Raw genomic sequence first — 22,413 nt, 5'->3', positions numbered from 1 at the left:
ACTGTGCCACCAGGGAAGTCCCTTTATTAGCTATTTGCATGTTTTCTTCTTGAAGACTGGATCTTTTGTTCATCACTATCTGAGTTGTCTTCTTAAAATTGAGTTATGAAAGTTTTCAAAAATATATTCTGTATCTGAGTTTTTTAGCACATGTTTTGTGGTTATTGTGACTTGTCTTAAAGGCTGATTTTTCATTTTCTTAGTATCTTTTGAAGAGTCAAAGTTATAATTTTGATAAAACCCAGTTTATCAATTTCTTTCTTTTATAATTGTATTACTTATGTTCTGTTTAAGAAGTCTTTGGCTGTTGAAAGTTCTTATCATTTTCTCCTGTATTTTCCTCCAGAAATTTTATAGTTTTATCATTTATAGTTTGGTCTACAATTCATTTCATGTTTATGCTTGTATATGGTGTGAAGTAAGAGTAAAGTTTCATATTTTTCCCAAGGGATAGTGAGTTGTCCCTTTGAAAACTTTTGCTGAGAACACTATCAGTTCCCCATTAAATAATCTTGGCACCTTCCTTAAAAATCATTTGACCATAGATTTCTGGAATCTCTTGTTCTAATGCATATATATTTGTAGCATTGTAATAAAGCCTTGAAATCAGGTAGTATTGTCCAATTTTGTTTTCCTTTTCAAAATTGTTTTTGCTATTCTAGATATTTTAATTTTATATAATAAATTTTGTTATCATCCTGTCACTTAAAAAAAAAAGCTTCTGGATTTTGATTAGGGTTTCATTGAATCTATAGCTTCAATTTGGGAAAAAGTAGCTATTAAATTTTTCAATCCATGAACATGAAATGTCTCTTAAGAATTCTTTCGTATTTCTAAGCAGTATTTTGTGTTCTTCAGTGTGCAGATCATCTTATGTTCTGTTTTTTTTATTGAATTATAGATGATTTATAATGTTGTGCCAATCTCTGCTATACAGGAAAGTGGCTGTTATACACACATATGCATTCTTTTTTATACTCTTTTGGGATAAACCATAATGGAAATTGGATATAGTTTCCTGTACTACACAGTAGGACCTTGTTTATCTATTTTAAATGTAATAGTTTGCACCTACCAATTGCAAACTCCTAATCCATCCCTCTCCCTCCTCCCATCCCCCTTGGCAACCACAAGTCTGATCTCTATGTCTGTGAGTCTGTTTCTGTTTTGTAGATAGGTTCATTTGTGCCATATTTTAGGTTCCACATAGAAGTGATATCATATGATATCATCCTTCTGACTTACTTCACTTAGTATGCTAATCTCTAGTTGCATCATGTTGCTGAAAATGGTATTATTTCTTTTTATGGCTGAGTAGTATTCCATTGTATATATTTACCACATCTTTATCCATTCATCTATCAGTACATATTTAGGTTATTTCCATGTTTTGGCTGTTGCGAATAGTGCTGCTATGAATATAAGGATACATGTGTCATTTTAAATGGTGGTATTTCCCTGGTGGCTCAGATGCTAAAGAATCTGCCTGTAATGTGGGAGATCTGGGTTTGATCCCTGGGTTGGAAAGATCTCGTAAAGAAAGAAATGGCAATCCACTCCAGTATTCTTGCCTGGAGAATTCCATGGATAAAGGAGCCTGGTGGGCTGTAGTCCATGGCGGTCACAGAGAGTCCAACACGACTGTGCAACTTTCACTTTGTCTGGATATATGCTGATGGGTGGGATTGCTGGATCATATGGTAATTCTATTTTTAGTTCTCTGAGAAACATCAATACTGTTTTCCATAGTGGCTGCACCAAGTTACATTCCTACCAACAGTATAGGAGGGTTCCCTTTTCTCCTCACCCTCTCCAGCATGTGTTATTTGTAGACTTTTAAATGATGGCCGTTCCGACTGGTGTGATGTGTGGTACCTTATTTGTAGTTTTGATTTGCATTTCTCTATTAGTCACATTGAGCATCTTTTCACGTGCCTACTGACCATCTGTATATCTTCTTTGAAGAAATGTCTATTTTTTTTCATTGGGGTTTCTGTTTTTTGTTGTTAAGTTGTATGAGCTGTTTGTACATTTTGGCAATTAAGCGCTTGTCAATTGTATCATTTGCAAGTATCTTCTCCCATTCCATAGGTGTTTTTTGTTTTTTTTTTTTTCCCTTGCTATGCAAAAGCGTTTAAGTTTGATTAAGTCCCATTTGTTTATTGTTGTTTTGGAAGACAGACCTAAGAAAACATTGGTATGATTTATGTCAGAGAATGCCTATGCTCTTTTCTAGTTTTATGGTGTCATGTCTTATGTTTAAGTCTTTAAGTCACTTTAAGTTTATTTTTGTGCCTGATGTGAGGGTGTGTTCTAATTCTAACTTCATTGATTTTACATGCAGTTTTCCAACTTTCCCGGTACCACTTGCTAAAGAGACTGTCTTTTTTCCTGTTTTATATTCTTGCCTCCTTTGTTGAAAACTGTACATGTGTGTGTTTATTTCTGGTCTCTCTTTTCTGTTCCACATGTCTATTTTTGTACCAATACCACATTCTTTTGATTACTGTAACTTTGTAGTATGGTCTGAAGTTGAGGAAGGTCATGCCTCCTGCTTTGTTTTTACCTCAGGTCTGCTTTGGCAGTTCTGGGTCTTTTATGGTTCCATTTAGGTTTGGGATTATTTTTTCTAGTTCTGTGGAAAATGTCATGGATAAGTTGATAGGGGTCACATTAAATCGGTAGACTGATTTGGAGAGTATTGCCATTTTAACAATATTAATTATGCCAATCTAAGAGAATGGGTTGTCTTTCCATTTCTTTGAATCCTTTTTAATTTCCTTTATTAATGTTTTATAGTTCTCAGTGTTTAAGTCTTTTGCTTCCTTGGTCACATTTATTCCTAGGTTTTATTTTTGGTATTCTAAAAAGTTTTTTTTTACATTCCTTATCCGGTATTTCATCATTAGTGTAAAGAAATGCAGCTGATTTCTGAATGTCAATCATCATCTTATGTTTTGATAAATTCATTGCTTAGCATTTAATGTTTTCTGTAAATGGCATTTTAAAATTTCATTTTCTAATTAATAATTGCTGTATACAGAATTATAGTTAATTTTTGTGTATTGACCTTCTGTCCTGAGTGCTCAATAAGTGGCCTAATTAGATCTACAATTTTTTTGGTAGATTCTTTAGGTTTCTCTGCATATACAATATGTTTTCTGCAAATAAAGACAAAGCGAGGATGTCTACTTGTACTTGCTCTGTTGCATTGATTAATACTTTGAGGACAAAATTAAATATAAATGGTGGGAGTGGAAATCCTTGTTTTGGTTCTGATCTTTTCTGAGGAAAAGCATTTACTCTTTCCTCATTATAACTCCATGAACCTAGATTGAGGAAGTTCCCTCTATTTCTAGTTTGTTGAGAGTTTATCATTGAGTGTTAAATTTTTGTCAAATTTTTTCATCTGTTGAACTGATCATATAACTTTTCTATTTAACTCTGTTTAATATTGATTTTGAATGTTTAATATTGTTTTAATATGTTTAATCATATATCAATTGAATGCATTAATATTAATAAAATATAAATATATTAATCACATATTGATTTTGAATGTTTAATCAACTTTGCATTTTTAGAATATACTCAACTTGGTCATCATAGTCTAGTCTTTTCTTGATTGCTGGACTCAATATAGTAATACTATGTATATTTTTTCATGAATGTTTATGAAATATACTGATCTGTAGTTTACTCATAATTTCTTTGTCTGATTTTTTTAGGGTAACAATTTTTGGTTTCATTGATTTTTTATTCTTTATATGTTCATTTCATTAATTTCTACTCATCTTTATTATTTCCTATTTTTTATTTAGTTTAACTGCTTAAGGTTGTAGCTAGAATCATTGGCTTTTCTTTTTTAAAAAATATAAGTATTTAAATAAATTTTCTCTGATCTTTAGCTGCAGTCTACTGATTTTGGATTTGACATTTCCATTATAGTTCAGTTCATAATATTTTATAATACATCCTGCAGTTTCTTATTTGACCCATGATTTATTTAAAAGTGTGTGGTTTAATTTCCAAGTATTTTGCTGCTGCTGCTGCTGCTGCTAAGTTGCTTCAGTCGCGTCCGACTCTTTGCGACCCCATGGACTGCAGCCTACCAGGCTCCTCTGTCCATGGGATTTTCCAGGCAAGAGTACTGGAGTGGGTTGCCATTGCCTTCTCTGTCCAAGTATTTTAGGATTGCCCAAATAACTTTTCATCATCAATTTATTCTATGTTGATTGATCTTCCTTGAACACCTGAAAACAGTGTGTATTCTGCTGTTAGTTATCTGGGTCAAATTGGTTGATTGTGTCATTCAGGCCTTCTGTATCTTTACTGATTTTTGTGTACTCTATCACTGACAGAGGAGAGATGAAATCTCTAACTAAAAATATAGATTTCTCTTTCTCTGTTCAAGTATATCAGTTTTGATTCATTTGTTGTTTCATCTATTAAGCTGTATTATTTGGTACATATACTTTTCTTAACATTTTATTTATTTATTGGACATGCAGCATGTAGGATCTTAGTTCCCCAACCAGGGATTGAACCCATGCCACCTCCATTGGAAGCTCAGAGTCTTAACCACTGGACCACCAGGGAAGTCCCAAGTACATGTACTTTTAAAAGCTTTTATTTAAAAATCATTATAGACTCACAGGAAGTTGCAAAGACAGTACAGAGGTCCCAAGTATTCATCACCCAGCTTCCTCTAATAGTATCTTTCTTTTTAGTTTATCAAAGCCAGGAAATTAACATTGCTATAATCTACAGACCTTATTCAAATTTCAGCAATTTTTACATGTACTCATTTGTGTATGTATACGTATAGTTCTATGCAAATTTATCATCTGCATGCATTTATGTAACTACCACCACAATCAAATACAGAATTATTCCATCACTGCAAAGAACTGCCTCATATTGCCCTAACCCCCAGTGACAACTAATCAGTTTACCATTCCTATAATTTTGTCATTCTATATATACCATTATATAAATGGTAGCATATACTATGTAACATTTTGAGATTAACTTTTTTTTTTTTACTCAACATAATGCTCTTAAGATCTTTCAATGTTGTTGCAGGTATCAAAATCAATGTTTCTTTTTACTGCTGAGTAATATCCCATTAGGGATAAACCACAGTTAACTTTGCCTCTTGGAAGACATCTAGGTTGTTTCCAATTGGGGGTTATTACAAATAAAGCTGCTATGAACATTGTGTACAAGTTTTTGTGATATGTTGTATTTCTGTAGCTTATATGCCCAGAAGTGCAATTGCTGTATCAAATGGTAAGCCTATGGTTAGTTTCCAGAGGATTTGACCATTAGAGTCCCAACAGCAATTTATAAGAGATCCAGGTTTCCCCGTATTTTTTACCAGCATTTGATATTGTCACTGTTTTTGTATTTTATCTGTTTTAATAAGTGTATGATATTTCTTGGTTTTAATTTCTGTATTGGCTAATAATAATCTTTTCATATGCATATTTGCCATCAATTTAGTGAGAAGCCTGTTTTTGTGTTTTGCCAATTTTCTATTTGGATATTTTTATTACTGTTGAATTTTGAGAATTATTTTTATATTCTAGATATGAACTTTTGTCAGATACATGATTTGGAAATAGTGTCTTCCAGCCTATAGCTTATTTTTTCATCTTCTTCCTAGTCTCTTCCTAAAGCAAAAGTTTGAAATTTTAATGATGTGCAATTTATCTTATGGATCATACTTTTGGTGTCATATCTAAGAACTGTTCACATACCCTAAGTCCTGAAGATTTTTTTCTCCTATGTTTTTCTCTAACATAGGCATTTAGGTATTTATACAAGAAATGAAAAACATATTCTGTCTTTTAGATTGAAAATCCATTCTTTTCTTTTTTGGTCAAGCTATGTGGTTTCTGGGATCTTAGTTCCCCAAACAGGGATGGAACCCATACCCGCTTCAGTGGAAGCATGGAATCCTAACCCCTGGACCACCAGGGAATTGCTGAGAGTCAGTTTTTTAAACTATGCATGACCATTGGTCTCAGTACCATTTGTTGAAAAGACTACATTGAATCTCTTGCGCCTTTGTCAAAGAACACTTGACCTTGGGACTTTCCTGGGATCCAGTGCTTTCACCACTGTGGCCCAGGTTCAATCCCTGGTCAGGAACTAAGATCTCACAAGCCTCGGAGCCAAAACAAAAACAAACCACTTGGCCAAACAAAGTTGAAGGGAGGGGTATGCTGGGATTTAAGAAAGATGTCTTTTATTCCTCAGGAAATGGAAGAATGAAAGAGTTGGTAGGAACCATGTTAAGACCACAGAGGAGGCAGGCAGCCTTAGTGTGAAGTTACACCATGAAGAATACCACTGTATGTTAAATAGAGGAAGGAAAGAAATTGGTCTTTGTGACGTATTTATGCCTCTGGATCAAACTAATCATGACACCTACTTACTCCTGGACTTGAGTTATGTGAGCCAATAAATCTTTATGGCTTAAAAAAAAAAATTGGCCTTACTTTTGTAGGTCTGTTTCTCAGTTCTCTACTTCGTTTCATTGAACTGTGTGTCTTGATTACTGTGACTATTTTATAAGTCTTAAAGTGGGTTAGATTAATTTCTCCACCTTCTTTTTCAAGATTGTTTTAGCTATTCTAGGGCCTGTGCCTTTACATATAATTTTGGGATATGCTTGTCTATGTTACAAAAAAACATTTGCTTGTATTTTGATAGGAGTCACAACTTAAAGTGGGGGGAACTGACATCTTTACTGAGTCTTCCAGTCCATAAATACTGTGTGTCTTTCTCTCCATTTGTTTACTCTGATTTCTTTCATCAGTGTTTTTTTTTTTTTTCCTCAAATTAAGAGTTTTTATTGTCTCTTTAAAACATCACAACTGAGTCCATAGAACCATCTATCTTGTTGTTTCTGCAGCAGGATCACTGAGATCTTATTCATCAGCCTGCTGAACTGTTCCTTTTTCAGAAACATAGATACCATCCAAAAATTTTCTGATATCCTTGTTTTTAACTGTGGTAGCTTGCTGAATCAAAGCAGCTGAATTTGACACAAGTTCAATGTCATTTCCTTCAAGAATCAACTCATCTTTCTGGGCTTGAGATACTGAACAGGCAACCCCTGGCCTCATTCGAACCCTGCATATGTATTTTTCACCCCAAAAATTTCGGATTTCCACAAGAGAACCATTCTCCTGAATAACAACGTTGATGGGGAAGTGGGCATACACCGACCTCATCTTGTAACGGAAACCCAGTGTAACACTCTTGATCATGTTCTGTACTTGACTACAGATTGTGCGAACAGTGGCCAGTTCCTTTCTGTTTCCCCACCATTTGTCAACATGGAGCCTCTTCTTTTTCTTTCCAAGGAGACTGAGTTCTACATTGATGTGATTGAAGTCCCTCCGCAGGGTGCCTCTGGGGCCCTTCACAATAACTGTCCGTCCCTTCAAGTTAATGTCGACATTTTCTGGGATGTCGACAGTCTGGTTGCTGAGAATGGTCTTCGTTCTCGCAGTAGATGCGGCAAAGAGCTCATCAGTGTTTAAAAAGTTTCAGCCTACAAGTTCTGTGCATATTCTGTTAGTTATTCCTAAGAATTTTACTTTTTGAATAGTTGTTAACTGGTGTCAGGTTTTTAATTTCAGTTCCACGTGTTCAATGATAGTATATAGAAATAGAATACATTTTTATATGTTGATCTTGTATCCTACAGCCTTGCTGAAGTCACTTTCTGGTTCTAGGAGTTTTCTTGTAGATTCTTTGTAATTTTCCTATGTAGACAATCATATTATCTGCAAGAAGCACAGTATTACTTCTTTGTTTCCATCTGTATGTCTTTTCTTTCTTTTTCTAGCCTACTGCACTGTCTATCTAGAACTTCTAGTATGTTAAAAAATAATGACAGACATCTTTGTCTTACCGGGGGGAATTTAGCCTTTTAAGTATAGTATTTGTTTTAGGTTTGTGTGGTTGCTCTTTATTACTCGAGGAAGAGCTCCCCTATTCCTTGCTTTCTTGGGGTGTTTTTTCCCATAAACGGGTATTAAATTTTGTCACATGCTTTTTCTGCATCAGTGTGTATGATCATGTGGTTTTTCTTCTTTGGCCTATTGATAAAGTGAATTATATTAACTCAAATATTGACTCAGCCTTGCATCCCTGAAATAAACTCCACTTGGTCATGAAGTGTAGTTCTTTTGACATATTGCTGAATTCTATTTTCTAATAATTTTTAAAGAGTTTTTGTACCTGTATTCACGAGGAGTATTGTTTTGTAGTTTTCTCTTTTGTGCTTTCTTTGTTTGCTTTTGATATCAGGGTAATAGTTACTTCATTAAAGGAAATGGAGAGTGTTTTCTGTTTTCTCAGAGACTAGGCAGAATTCATGTCCACTCTTCTTTAAAAATTTGGTAGAATTTTAGTGTGGGTTACTTAAAGTGACTCAGACTTCATGCAAATGAGAGAAGAGTTTTCATTGAAATACTTGGATTTCAGGGTCTGGATGGTTAGGAAATTAGGGAAAATCATATGCAGACCCTATAGCATGCTCAAGTGTGCCTGCTTTGAGCAGAGATTTGGTTTGTGTGTGTGTGTGGCTAAGAGGAAAACAGAAAAGTCAGACAATATGCCCATTAAACTATTATATCTATTGTATATTGATTATATGGCTTTCCTCATACTTGGAGAGAAACTGCTAAAGACCTGTTTTTCCCCAGCTTCTAGTTATCATTCTTGTCCGTAAGTGTCATTTCTGATGTCAATGACTTCAAAAGGTCATTTATTTTATCTGAATGAAAATAGTGGCATTAAGATTGTGGAAATTATGTAAAACCTGAAATAGTGTCTAATAGCAGCTGAGGATTGTAAAGCACCTTGACGTAATTACTCATGCGAGACAAACCTCTTATTTTCTGTTTAGCTGTGCATATTTAAAGGGTTGAAAATCATTTCTTTGACTATATTTTTTCACATAACTTTAGCATTTTCTAGATAATAACCATGACTGGATATTTCAGTTGAACAAAAGCAGTTGTAATCTGCCTTTTGTTTTTTAAGATCACTGGAAACTTGAATTTGATAAAAAATTTTATAATTTTGTGCTACTTGAAGTTTCTAAAATTATGTTGTATGAAACATGTATTGTGTAAATACTTGATGCTATGTTCATGAAATGATGCTTCTGAAATCAAAGCTTCTCTTACAACATGAAGTATCAGTGTGTATACTCAGATATATAAATGGTTGCCTCCATAGATTGTCTACTTTTTAAAACTGGAAGTACAGAATTTTCTTCTGGAGCCTATTATACAGAGTGAAGTAAGCCAGAAAGAAAAACACCAATACAGTATACTAACACAAATATATGGAATTTAGAAAGATGGTAACAATAACCCTGTATACGAGACAGCAAAAGAGACACTGATGTATAGAACAGTCTTTTGGACTCTGTGGGAGAGGGAGAGGGTGGGATGATTTGGGAGAATGGCATTGAAACATGTATAATATTATATATGAAACAAGTCACCAGTCCAGGTTCGATGCACGATACTGGATGCTTGGGGCTGGTGCACTGGGACGACCCAGAGGGATGGTATGGGGAGGGAGGAGAGAGGAGGGTTCAGGATGGGGAACACATGTATACCTGTGGCAGATTGATGTTGATATATGGCAAAATCAATACAATATTGTAAAGTTAAAAAATTAAAAAAAAATAAAATTAGAAAAAAACCCCAAAATTGTGTGTTCTTCAAAGTTGTAGCTGGAGAAAGTATGCTGTTGGAGAATCAGTTAGTGTGGGACAAGTTGATTAAAGAGCATCGATACTGCAACATGACTTTGTGCCAAGACTGAGCAATTTCATTGCATTCCTCCAAATGGGGTCAAAGCTCTACTTCTTGTTTAATTAGACTCCAAAACAAGGTCTAAAAATTGAATGCAGTTGGAGATTGCCCCAAAATCTAGTACATACTGTATTATACCACTTATACGTTGATTGCCTTTTCTCAATTGCTTCAAACATAACACTGTCAGTTGAGCTTGAATCAGACTTGAATGAATTAATTACTGTTGAGAAAAGATGCCCTGTGGAATTGTCTCTTTTTGATTAAAGCCTCATTTGACTTAAGTGGTGAAAGCTTTTTTATTTTTGTTTCAAATGCTACCTATAGTTGTTATCAGCACTTGTATTCTGCAGCTTGCTTTCCTAGGATTGGGAATTTGGGACTTGATGTGTAGTGAATCAGTAAGGGTATATTTTGCTTATTGGTATGCTGTGATCCAAGGGAATCTGAAATGTCTTACCAAAATAAAGATAAAATTAAAAAAAAAATTTGGTAGAATTCTCCAGTACAACCATCTGGGCCTAGAGATTTCTTTTGGGGAATTTTAAGCTCTGAATTCAGTTTCTCTACTAGCTATAGAACTATTTAGATAATCCAACATGCTGTGATTTATAGGGTCGCAAAGAGTTGGACATAACTGAGCGACTGAACTGAACTGATATTATACTGGGTAGCTTGTGGCATCTTTTAGTTTTGAGTAATTGGTCCATCTCATCCAGATTGTCAAGTTTATGTGTAAACAGTTGTTCGTAATATCCCCTTATTTTCTTTTTAATGTCTGTGAGGTCTGTAGTGATACCCATTGTTTCATTGTGGATATTGGTCTTGCTAGAGTTTATCAGTTTTGTTTACCAATTTTATTGATTTTCAAATAACCAGCTTTTTGTGCCATCAAATTTCTCAATTTTTCTATTTTCAGTTCTATTGATGTATATTTTTCTTTTAAAACAGTTCTATTGAGATATAATTTACATATCATAAACCTCACTCATTTTGAGGGTGACAAGTTAGACCAGTTTTAGTACTTTGTACTGCTGTACAGCCATCTGCACTATCCAGTTTGAGAACATTTCCCTTGTGTCTGTTGGCAGTGAATTCTCACTCCCACACTGCACGCACCATGTGGCATGTGGGATCTTAGTTCCTCAACCAGGGATTGAACCTGTGCTCCCTGCAGTAGAAGTGCAGAGTCTTGACTGCTGGACTGACAAAAGAAGTCTCAAAATATGTAGTTTTTTGTGTGTGTTGGCTTTTTTTACTTGGCATAATATTTTTGAGGTCCATCCATATTGTAGTATGTATCAACACTTTATTCCTTTTATTGTGAATAGTATTTCATTGTATGGATATACCACATTCTGTTCATCCATTTATCCATTGATGGATATTTGAGTTGATTCCAGTTTGGGGCTATTGTGAAAAATGTTGCTGTGAACATCTGCTACAAAGCTTTGTATGAATACATGTTTTAATTGATCTTGGATACATACCTTGGAGTTCAATTTGATTGATTTTTGCTATTGAATTTAGTATTTTTTGCTTTGTTTGCTTTGTGTTTATTTAGCTCTTTTTCTCATTTCTTGACCTGAGATTATAGGTTATTGATTTGAGAATTTTTATCTTTATTTTAGTGCTGTATAGTTCCCTCTCAGCAATGCTTTATGCACCCTATAAATTCTGATATGTTGTATTTTCATTTTCATTCAGTCAGTAAATTTTTAAATTTTATTTGAGACTTACTCTTTAACCCATGGATTATTCAGAACTGTGTTTTACATCCAAATGTCTGATTTTCCTATTGACTTTCTGTTACTGAATTTTAGTTTAATTCCAGGGTGTTCAAAGCATATATTATGAGTGATTTCAAATCTTTTTAAATTGTTGAGCTTTGTTTTAAGGTCCTGGATATGATCAGAATGTTCCATGGGTACTTGAATAGAATATGTATTCTGTTTTAGAGTGGAATGTTCTGTTAGTGTCGATTAGACTCTGTTAGTTGATGATGTTATTCACTTTTTTCAATATCCTAGTTAGTAATCCTAACAATTATTGAAAAAGAACTTTATCAATTGTTTACCTATATGTTCTTGTTAGCAGTTCCATCAGTTGTCAAATTGTTGAAGTCTCTACATATATTTTGGTGAATTTGTCTATTTTACCTTTCAGTTACAAGTTTCTGCTTCATGTGTTTTGAAGTTCTTTGGTTTGGTACATACACATTTAGGATGGCTGTGTCTTCTTGGTGGACTGATCCTCTTATTATGTAATGGCTGTCTTTGTCCCTTTTAATTTTCTCTGGGTAGATAGACAAATGAGATTTTAAAATTTTCTTGATACTTGATACATTGTCCTTTTTGTCATTTTGAAATGTCTCAGTTTATCTCTGTTAACACACACTGTTTTAAGGTCTACTTTTTTCTCATAGCCACTCAAGTTTTCTTATAGTTAGCATTGCATAGTATATCTTTTTCCATTCTTTTTATATAAAGTGTTTTTTCTGTAGAAGGACATAGTGAGCTTTTTTTATCCATCACTGATCTTTAGTTGGTATGTTAAGATTAGTTCCATTTAATGTAATAAGATTAGTTTCATTTAATGTAATATTGATATGATTATGTCTGTCATTGTGGTCTTTATTTTCTCCTCTGTTTATTGTTTTTTTTCCTTATGAAACTTTAAAAAACTTTTATATTGGATTACAGTTGATTTTCCCTGTTGTATTAGTTTCGGGTAGTACAGCTGATTCAGTTATACATATATCCATTCTTTTTCAGATTCTTTCCCCCTGTAGGTTATTAAAGAATTTTTAGTAGATTTTCCTGTGCTATATGGTACAACCTTGTTGATTATCTCTTTTATATATAGTACTGTGTATATGTCAATCCCAACTCCTGATTCATCCCTCCCACGTTTCCCTTTTGGTAATCCTAAATTTGTTTTTGAACTCTGTGAGTCTGTTTCTGTTTTGAATGTAAGTTCATCTGTATCATTTTTTTTTAGATTCCACATATAAATTATATGATATTTATCTTTTTCAGATTTATCTTAGTATGATAATCTCTAGGTCCATCCATGTTGCTGCAAATGGCATTATTTAATTTTTTATGACTCATATTCCATACCACATCTTCCTTATCCATTCTTCCACCAGTGGACCTTGAGGTTGTTTCTATGTCCTGGTTATTGTAAATAGTGCTGCAGTGAACATTAGGGTACATGTATCCATGGGTTTTGATATAGCAGTCTGTGTGTATTTATAGACACACACACACACGAGATTGTTTTAAGTTGCTGGTCTCTTAATTTCAAATGCATTTCTAATATCCTGCATTTATCCTCTCCTTTTCTCATGATTGCTTTTTTTTTCATCCTTCAACATTATTTCTTCAAATATATTTTATTTCTGATTGCTGGTTTTGATAATCATATGTGTGGATGATTTCCTTCATTTCATGTATGCTTGCCTTTATCAGTAAGCTGCTTTCCCATTCTTCAGTTTTCTTGTTTCTATTTGTGGCCTTTTCTTTTCCACTGAGAGAAGTGCCTTTAGCATGTGTTGTAAAGCTTATTTGCTGGTGCTAAATTCTGTCAGCTTTTGCTGTCTGTGAAGTTTTTGATTTCTCTTGTCAGGTCTGAAGAAGAGTCCTGCTGGGTGGAGTATTCTGGTTACAGTATTTTTCCCTTTTATTACTTTAAATATATCGTGCCACTTCCTTCTGGCCTGCAGAGTTTCTGCTGAAAAATCAACGGATAACCTAATGGGAGTTCCCTTGTATGTTATTTGTTGGTTTTCCCTTGTTGCTTTTAATATTTTCCCGTTGTCTTTAATTTTTGTGAGTTTGATCAATATGTGTCTTGGCATGTTCCTCCTTGGGTGTATGCTGTATGGGACTCTCTGTTCTTCCTGGACTTGAGTGAGTGTCTCCTTTCCCATGTCAAGGAAGTTTTCAGCTTAGAGTCTCTTCAACTATTTTCTTGGACCCTTTGTCTCTTTTCCTTCTGAGACTCCTATAATGTAAATGTTGGTGTGTTTAATGTTATCTCAGAGGTTTCTGAGACTGTCCTCATTTCTTTTCATTGTTTTTTCTTTATTCTGTTCCATGGCAGTGATTTCTAACCATCTATCTTTCAGATCACTTATTCGTTCCTCTGCTTCATGTATTCTTCTGTTGATTCCTTCTAGTGTATTTTTTTTTTTAATTTCAGTTATTGTTTATCTCATTTTGTTTGTTTTTTAGGTCTTCTGATTCATGGGGTCGCAAAAAGTCGGACGCGACTGAGCGACTGAACTGAACTGAACTCTTTATTAAAAATTTCTTGTATTTTCTCAGTCTATGAGTCCATTCTTCTTCTGAGATCTTGGATCATCTTTACTGTCATTGCTCTGAATTCTTTCTCAATTAGACTGCCTATCTCTACTTCACTTAGTTCTTCTGGGGTTTTATTTTGTTCCTTCATCTGGAACATACTTCTCTGTTATCTCATTTTGTCTAACTTTCTGTGGTTGTCTTCTTTCCACAGGCTGCAGGATCATAGTTCCTCTTACTTCTGGTGTCTGCCCCATGGTGGGGGGAGGTGGGTCTTGTCTCTGTGGTGGGAAGGGCTGTGTCAGGGGGTGTGTTTAGCAGTGGCTATGAGCTCAGGAGCCTGAGCTGCTGCTGATGGGGCTGTGTTCCCCCCAGCTGGTTGTTTGGCCTGAGGCATCCCAGCACTGGAGCTTTTAGGCTGTCGGTCAGCTCTTGGTGCCAAAATAGCAACCTCTGGGGGAGTCCATGCCAATCAGTATTTCCTGGGGCCTCTGCCACCAGTGCTCTTACCCCAACAGTGAGCCAAAGCCAACCCCACCTCCCCAGGAGACCTTCTAATATCTATGGATAGGTTCCAGTATCTATGGGTAGGTCTAGCCCAGTCTTCTGTGGAGTCACTGCTTTGTGCTGGGTCCCTGTGCATGTCGTATCTGTGTGCATCCACAAGAGTGGAATCTGTTTCCTTCAGTCCTGTGAAGCCCTGCTGTCCTTCAAAACCAAATGCTCTGGAGGCTCCTCCTCCCGATCCCAGACCCTCAGACTGGGGAGCCTCATGTGGAGATTAGAACTCTCACTCCTTTGGGTGATCCTCTGCAATACAGTCTTTTTTTCTTTTTTTTTTTTAGTTTGTGGGTCGCCCAGCTGGCCAGTATGGGATTTCTTTTTTTTGGTAGTGTCATGCAGTTTATGGGATCTCAGTTCCTTGACTAGGGATTGAACCCAGGCCACAGAAGTGAAAGCACCAAATCCTAACCTCTAGGCCACCGAGAGGACTCCCTGTAGGATTTCTTGAAAGTGCCCCTCCTAACATTTTGTTGTGGCTTCTTTGTCTTTGGATGTAAAAACTCTTTTTTGGTAGATCCAGCCTTTTCTGTCGACGGTTGTTCAGCAGTTGTTTGTGATTTTGGTGTTTACGTGAGAGAAGGTGAGTTTGAGTTCTTCTGCTCCACCATTTTGTCCAGGATTGAGGGGCTGCTTTTAGTCTGGATGCTTGCTGCTGCTTTTCTCAGTGTGTGCTGGCTGTTATCCCCTTGATGTGTGTGGCAGGTATGGCAGCCCTGTACATGTTCCTGATATAGCAGGTGGGATGGCAGTAATTGGTGCTTTTTGCCAGTTAGTTAACTCTTTCTTTGATTGTTTCCTGTCTTCTTTTATATTATTGTTTAGTATTCTGTTTTGTCTCAGACACTACTTTATTTGGTATCCTCCTTGATGTTCAAGTGTTTTTCTAAGGTTTACACTATACATCTTTAACTTATGTCAATAAATATAATAGAATTTGAGTAATATTATGCCAGTGTAACAGTATACTTCCATTTCCCTCCTTTTCTTTTATTGGTACCATTGTTGCCCTATGTTTTACTGCTGCACTATTTTGAGCCCCACACTGTTATTTTTGCTTTAAATAATTATCTTTTAAAGAAATTTAAAAATGAAAAGTCTTTAATATGCAACTTGCATTTTTATCATTTCTGTCATTGATTCCTTACACAGATCCATGTTTCCAGTGGTGTCACTTTTTCTTTTGACTAAAGAACTTCCTTTAATGTTTCCTGCAGTATAGATCTGGTTGCAGATTTTCCGGGTTTTTATTTGAAAAAAATCTTTATTTCACCTTCATTTTTGTAAAGTACTTTTGGTGGATATAGAATTCTGGGTTGCCAATTTATTTCTTTTAATATTTTAAAGATATAGTTCCTCTTTCTTCTGCCTTGCACTATTTTTGATGCAGAGTCTATTTTTGATGCAGATCTTTCGTTTGTTCTCTTTAATTTCCACTGGCTGCTTCTAAATTACTCTCTTTATCAATGGATTTCAGAAATTTGATTTTGATGAACCTTGGTGTGTTTTTCTTTATAGTGAATTTTTTGTGGTGTATTTAATCCTACTTCTTGATTCTGTGGGTCTATAATTTCCTTTGAATTTAGGAAGTTTGGGGCTATATTCAAATACTATTTATCTGCCCCCCCCCCCACCCACACACACACATACAAAATTAGAGAACTCAGACTTCACTTATATTAGGCCACTTGATATTTTCCCACAGCATCCTGAAGGGCTGTTTATCTTTTTCAGTCATTTTCCCTCTGAAAATTGCCTCCAGGTTTAAAAAAAAAAAAAAAGGATTCTGGGGCTCATCTCAATGCTTCCCTTCTCTCAGTCTTGCACTCCTTTTGTGCCAATGTCTAAAGGCATTTTTCTACATATTTTTATAAATTTTCTATTTGCTTAAAGTCATATAGCTAGTTCCACATTGTCAGAAGAAGAGCTTTGCACTTTGCTTTTTGCATTAACAATATATTCTGGAAGTCATTCTTTATCATTTTACAAAGATCTTTTTTTGTCGCTTCACAAAACTCGATTGTATTTGTTTGTATCATAGTCTATTCAACCAACAAAGGTTTTCCATTTAAGTAGTTTCCAGTCTTTTTGCAGTTATAAATAACACTGTAATGAATAACCTGGTGCATATGTATTTTCATAATTTTTGAGGTGTATATTTAGGGTAAATTTCTAACACTGTGATTGCTAAGTCATAGGGTAAGTACATATGTGATTCTGTTAGATATAACTATTTCCCTACATACAGATTGTACCATTTTGCATTCCAGTAGATGAGAATGCTTATTTTTCCTAGCCTCATCTACAGAATGTTGCCAACCTTTTTAATTTTTGCTAATCTAATCAGTTTTTTTAAATCTCAAAATCACTTTGATTAGAATAGGTCTCATTACTGTTGAAGTTAAATACCTTTTCATATGTTTAAGAGGCAGTTTATTTCTTTTAAAAATTGTGTGCTCATTTTTTCATCTCATTTTTCTATTTTGAATTTTTTGAGTGTTTTGTCCTAAATTTTTAAAAAGTTATTTATACGTTTAGCAATATTAGCCCTTTGCCCAAGAAATAAGTTGTAAATATTTTCTCCCAGTATGTCATTTTCTTTCAATTTTGTTTATGGTATTTTTGTATAGGAACATTTCCCCCCTGCATTTTTATGTAATCAAATGAGTTAGTCTTTTCCTATATGCATTTAGGTTTTCAGTAATAGTTAGAAAGCTTTGTCCACACTCAGGTTATAGAAAAATCCATTAGTTTTCTTTTAGTACTTGTATGTTTTTGTTTGTACATTTAGATCCTTGATCTATATGGACTTTATTCTTGTGTGTGCTGAGGTATGGAACTAATTTTATCTTTTTTTCCTCCCCTAAATGGCTATCCAGTTTCCCAGTACTTTTTATTAAAAACTTCATACATAAAAAAATAAAAATAAAAACTTCATACATGTCTCAGTGATTTGAGACTACATCTTGATTATGTACTAAGCTTCTGTATTGCCAGAAAGTTTTAAAGATCAGAAAGTTACACTTCTTTCTCACTCAGCTATCAATATATATTTAAGTCAATTACTTCGTTTAGAAAAAATAACTCATACAAGACTACCTGTTTCAAAAAATGTGTAATAATTTTGGTAACAATATACTAGCATACTGGGGGAAAATTAAACAAATCTCATCTCTCTAAAGAGACGTAAGTCCTCTTGGGATATTTTCATGTGGACAAATTTCCTGGCACATTTAAGTTCTGTGGTATAATAAACAGTAATCGTACTAATTGATCAAGACTAGAAGAGAAGGTCATTCAAATTGAAGGAGAGGTAGACCTGTTTGTTTTCCCTTAAACTTTGATTTCTAAATCACTGGTCGTAGTTCCAAACTATTAATGAAATACTTTCTTATTCTTAAGGTTCATAGATCATCTTTTCAAATCAAATATGCAAAATATTTTTCACATAAACTTCAGATGAACATCACAGAAATATTAAGGCTAAACCATTCAGCTTCCTCCAAATCCTTGAATATCCCACCTGTCCAAATTGTGATACATGTTGATCTGTTGATTATCTGTTCTTACATAATTGCTCCTTAAATTATCCCTTAATTTGACTTTGAGGATGTTCCTCAAATAGGCAAATTAGATTGAATTCAAAGATTACTAGATGGTCCAGTGATTAAGACTTTGCCTTCCAGTGCAGGGGGACCGTGTTCAATCCTTGGTCAGAGAGTTAAGGTCCCACATGCCTCAGGGGCAAAAAGTGAAAATTGCTCATTTGTGTCCAGCTCTTTGCCACGCCATGGATTGTAGCCTGCCAGGCTCCTCTGTCCGTGGAATTCTTCAGGCCAGAATACTGGAGTGGGTAGCCATTCCCTTCTCTAGGGAATCTTCCTAACTCAGGGATGGAACCCAGGTCTCCCACATTGCATGCAGATTCTTTACCATCTGAGCCACCAGGGAAGGCCCAGGGGCAAAAAAACTAAAATATAAAAAAGAAGCATTGTTGAAACAAATTCAATAAACTTTTAAAATGGTCCATATCCAAAAAAATCTTTAAAAAAATTAAATTGATTGTGGCAATCATTAAAAAAAAAAAAGATTGTTGTTGTTCAGTTGCTAAGTCATGTTCCGACTCTTTGCAATCCCATGGACTGCAGCACGCCAGGCTTCCCTGTCCTTCACTGTCTCCCCGAGTTTGCTCAGACTCATGTCCATTGAGTTGGTGATGCCATCCAACCATCCCCTCCTCTATCACCCCCTTCTCCTCCTGCCCTCAGTTTTTCCCGGCATCAGGGTCTTTTCCAATGAGTTGGCTTTTTTCATCAGATGGCCACAGTATTGGAGCTTCCCCAACAGTCCTTCCAATGAATATTCAGGTTGATTTCCTTTAGGATTGACTGGTTTGATCTCCTTGCAGTCCAGGGGACTCTCAGGAGTCTTCTCCAGCTCCACAATTTGAAAGCATCAATTCTTCAGCAGTCAGCCTTCTTTATGGTTCCAACTTTCACATCTATACATGACTACTGGAAAAACTATAGCTTTGACTAGACAGACTTTTGTTGGCAAAGTGATGTCTCTGCTTTTAATATGCTGTCTAGGTTTGTCATAGCTTTTCTTCCAAGGAGCAAACATCTTTTAATTTCATGGCTGCAATCACCATCTGCAGTGATTTTGGAGGCCAAGAAAACAAAGTCTGTCATGATATCCATGTTTCCCCATCTATTTGCCATGAAGTGATGGGACTGAATGCTCTGATCTTAGTTTTTTGAATGTTGAGCTGTAAGCCAGTTTTTCACTCATCTTTTTCACCTTCATCAAGAGGCCTTTTAGTTCCTCTTCACTTTCTGCCATAAGGGTGGTATCATCTGCATATCTGAGGTTATTGATATTTCTCTTGGCAATCTTTCTTTCATCTTGTGATTCATCCAGTCCAGCATTTCACATGATGTACTCTGCATATAAGTTCAATAAGCAGGGTGACAATATACAGCCTCGATGTAATCCTTTCCCAATTTTGAACCAGTCTGTTGTTCCATGTCTGGTTCTAACTGTTGCCTCTTGACCTGGTTACAGGTTTCTCAGGAGGCAGGTAAGGTGGTCTCTTATTCCCGTCTCTTAAGAATTTTCTAGATTGTTGTGATCCACACAGTCAAAGGTTTCAGTATAGTCACTGAAGTGGAAGTAGATGTTTTTCTGGATTTCTCTTGCTTTTTCTATGACCCAAATTGTTGGCAAATTGATCTGTGGTTCCTCTGCCTTTTCTAAACCCCACTTGTACATATGGAAATTCTCAGTTCACATACAGTTGAAGCCTAGCTTGAAGGATTTTGAGCATTACCTTGCTAGCATGTGAAATGAGCAAGATCGTGCAGTAGTTTGAGCATTCTTTGGCATTGTTCTTCTTTGGGATTGGGATGAAAACTGACATTTTCCAGTCCTGTGGTCACTGCTGAGTTTTCCAAATTTGCTTGCATTCTAAGGGCAGCATGTTCACAGCATCATCTTTTAGGATTTGAATTAGCTCAGCTAGTATTCCATCACCTCCACTAGTTTTGTTCATAGTAATCCTTCCTAAGGCCCACTTGACTTCACACTGCAGGATGTCTGGCTTGAGGTGAGTGACCACACCATCGTGGTTATCCAGGTCATTAAGACCTTTTTTGTACAGTTCTTCTGTGTAGTCTTGCCACCTCTTCTTAATCTCTTTTGCTTCTATTTTAGGTCCATATCATTTCTGACCTTTATTGTGCCCATCTTTGTATGAAATGTCCCCTTGCTATCTCTAATTTTCTTGAAGACATCTCTAGTCTTTCCCATTCTGTTGTTTTCCTCTATTTCTTTGCATTGTTCACTTAAGAATGCCTTTTTATCTCTCCTTACTATTCTCTGGAACTCTGCATTCAGATGCGTATATCTTTTCTTTTCTCTACCTTTCGCTTCACTTTTCTCGGCTATTTGTAAGGCCTCCTCAGACAACCATTTTGCCTTGTTGCATTTCTTAATTTTGGAAATGGTTTTGGTCACCACCTGCTGTACAATGTTACAAATCTCTGTCCATAGTTCTTCAGTCACTCTGTCTATCAGATCTAAACCCTTGAATCTATTTGTCACTTCCACTGTATAATCATAAGGGATTTGATTTAGGTCATACCAGAATGATCAACTGGTTTTCCCTACCTTCTTCAATTTAAGCCTGAATTTTGCAATAAGGAGCTCATGATCTGAACCACAGTCAGCTCTTGGTCTTTTTTTTGCTGATCCTGTGGAGCTTTGGCTGCAAAGAATATAATCAATCTGATTTTGGTATGACCATCTGATGTCCATGTGTAGAGTCATTTCTTCCGTTTTTGGAAGAGAGTGTTTGCTATGACCAGTGCATTCTCTTGGCAAAACTGTTAGCCTTTGCCCTGCTTCATTTTGTACTCCAAGGCCAAACTTGCCTGTTATTCCAGGTATCTCTTGACTTCCTACTTTTGCATTCGTCTCCTGTGATGAAAAGGACATCTTTTGGTGTTAGTTCTAGGAGGTCTTGTAGGTCTTCATAGAACCATTCAACTTCAGTTTCTTCGGCATTAGTGGTTGGGGCGTAAACTTGGATTACTGTAACGTTGAATGGTTTGCCTTGGAAACAAACAGAGACCATTTAGTAATTTTTGAGATCACGCCCAAGTGCTGCATTTCAGACTCTTTTGTTGACTATGAGGGTTAATAGTAAAAAAAAAAAAAAAAAAAGATTACTAGATAATATTTGGGTTTTTAGAGGATAATACCTATGTTTTTCCTTGAATTCATTAATTTAATAGTACCATAAGTTTTTCTGATATTGATCCTTTTAGAGTAAATAATATTAGGTAGTAACCTAATATTTTAAAACATAATACTAGGCAATACTTCTCTGTGCCAGGCAAGGCCATTTTCATGGAAATGTGAATTGTGCAGTCATACTGGTCCCCATCCTTTGAAGAGCCCAGCATTTGGTTTAATGCTCTGCTGTCAACATTTTGAAACTGTAGTACATTTTATTTTTAATTAAAACATTTTTTATTATATTTTTTGACTGCACTGGATCCTTTTGTACATGGGCCTTCTCTAGTCACAGTGAGCTGTTACTCTTTGCTGCGGTGCTTGGGCTTCTTACTGCAGTGGCTTCTGTTGCAGAGCACGGGCTCAGTAGTTGTGGTACTTAGTTGTGGGGTCAACTAAGCCCCCCCCCCTCCGCCCCCGCATGTAGAATCTCCCTGGACCAGGGATTGAACTCATGTTCCCTACATTGGCAGGTTGATTCTCAACCATTGGACCACCAGGGAAGCCCTGTAGTAATCTTTTTTCTTAATATATCTATTTTATTGAAGTATAGTTGACTTACAATGTTTCAGGTGCACAGCAAGGTGATTCTTGACACATATATTATTTTTGAAATTACTTTCCTTTATAGGTTATTACAAGATATTGACTATATTTCCCTATGCTATATAGTAAACTTTTGTTGCTTGTTATATATCTTTTAAAATTAGAAATCTAGCATTCTACTCATACTAAGTCAAACAAGTGGATTCAAAATGTCATAAATTTTTGTTAGGCAAAAATTAATAAATTTTCTAAAATACATATATTATACATATTATTTATATATGTGTATACAAAAGCTTTTCTACTGCATCTTGATAGAGGCTTGAAAAAGAGCATAAAAAAGAGATGGAGAA

At 35.5% G+C, this 22,413-nt stretch overlaps 1 protein-coding gene and 1 pseudogene across 22 annotated transcripts in view; one reads left to right on the top strand and one right to left on the bottom strand.

Annotated features, from left to right (window-relative positions):
• LOC113895237 (protocadherin gamma-C4) overlaps positions 1–22,413 on the top strand; it is a 182,256-nt gene that overhangs the window by 117,363 nt on the left and 42,480 nt on the right. The gene's annotated exons all lie outside the window — the stretch shown is intronic.
• On the bottom strand, positions 6,845–7,562 carry LOC113895242 (annotated as a pseudogene).

This window comes from Bos indicus x Bos taurus, chromosome 7, assembly GCF_003369695.1.
Source record: "Bos indicus x Bos taurus breed Angus x Brahman F1 hybrid chromosome 7, Bos_hybrid_MaternalHap_v2.0, whole genome shotgun sequence".
NCBI classification, from domain to species: Eukaryota; Metazoa; Chordata; class Mammalia; order Artiodactyla; family Bovidae; genus Bos; species Bos indicus x Bos taurus.
Note: the sequence above shows the minus strand (reverse complement) of the source record. Positions and strands in the feature narration are given on the sequence as shown.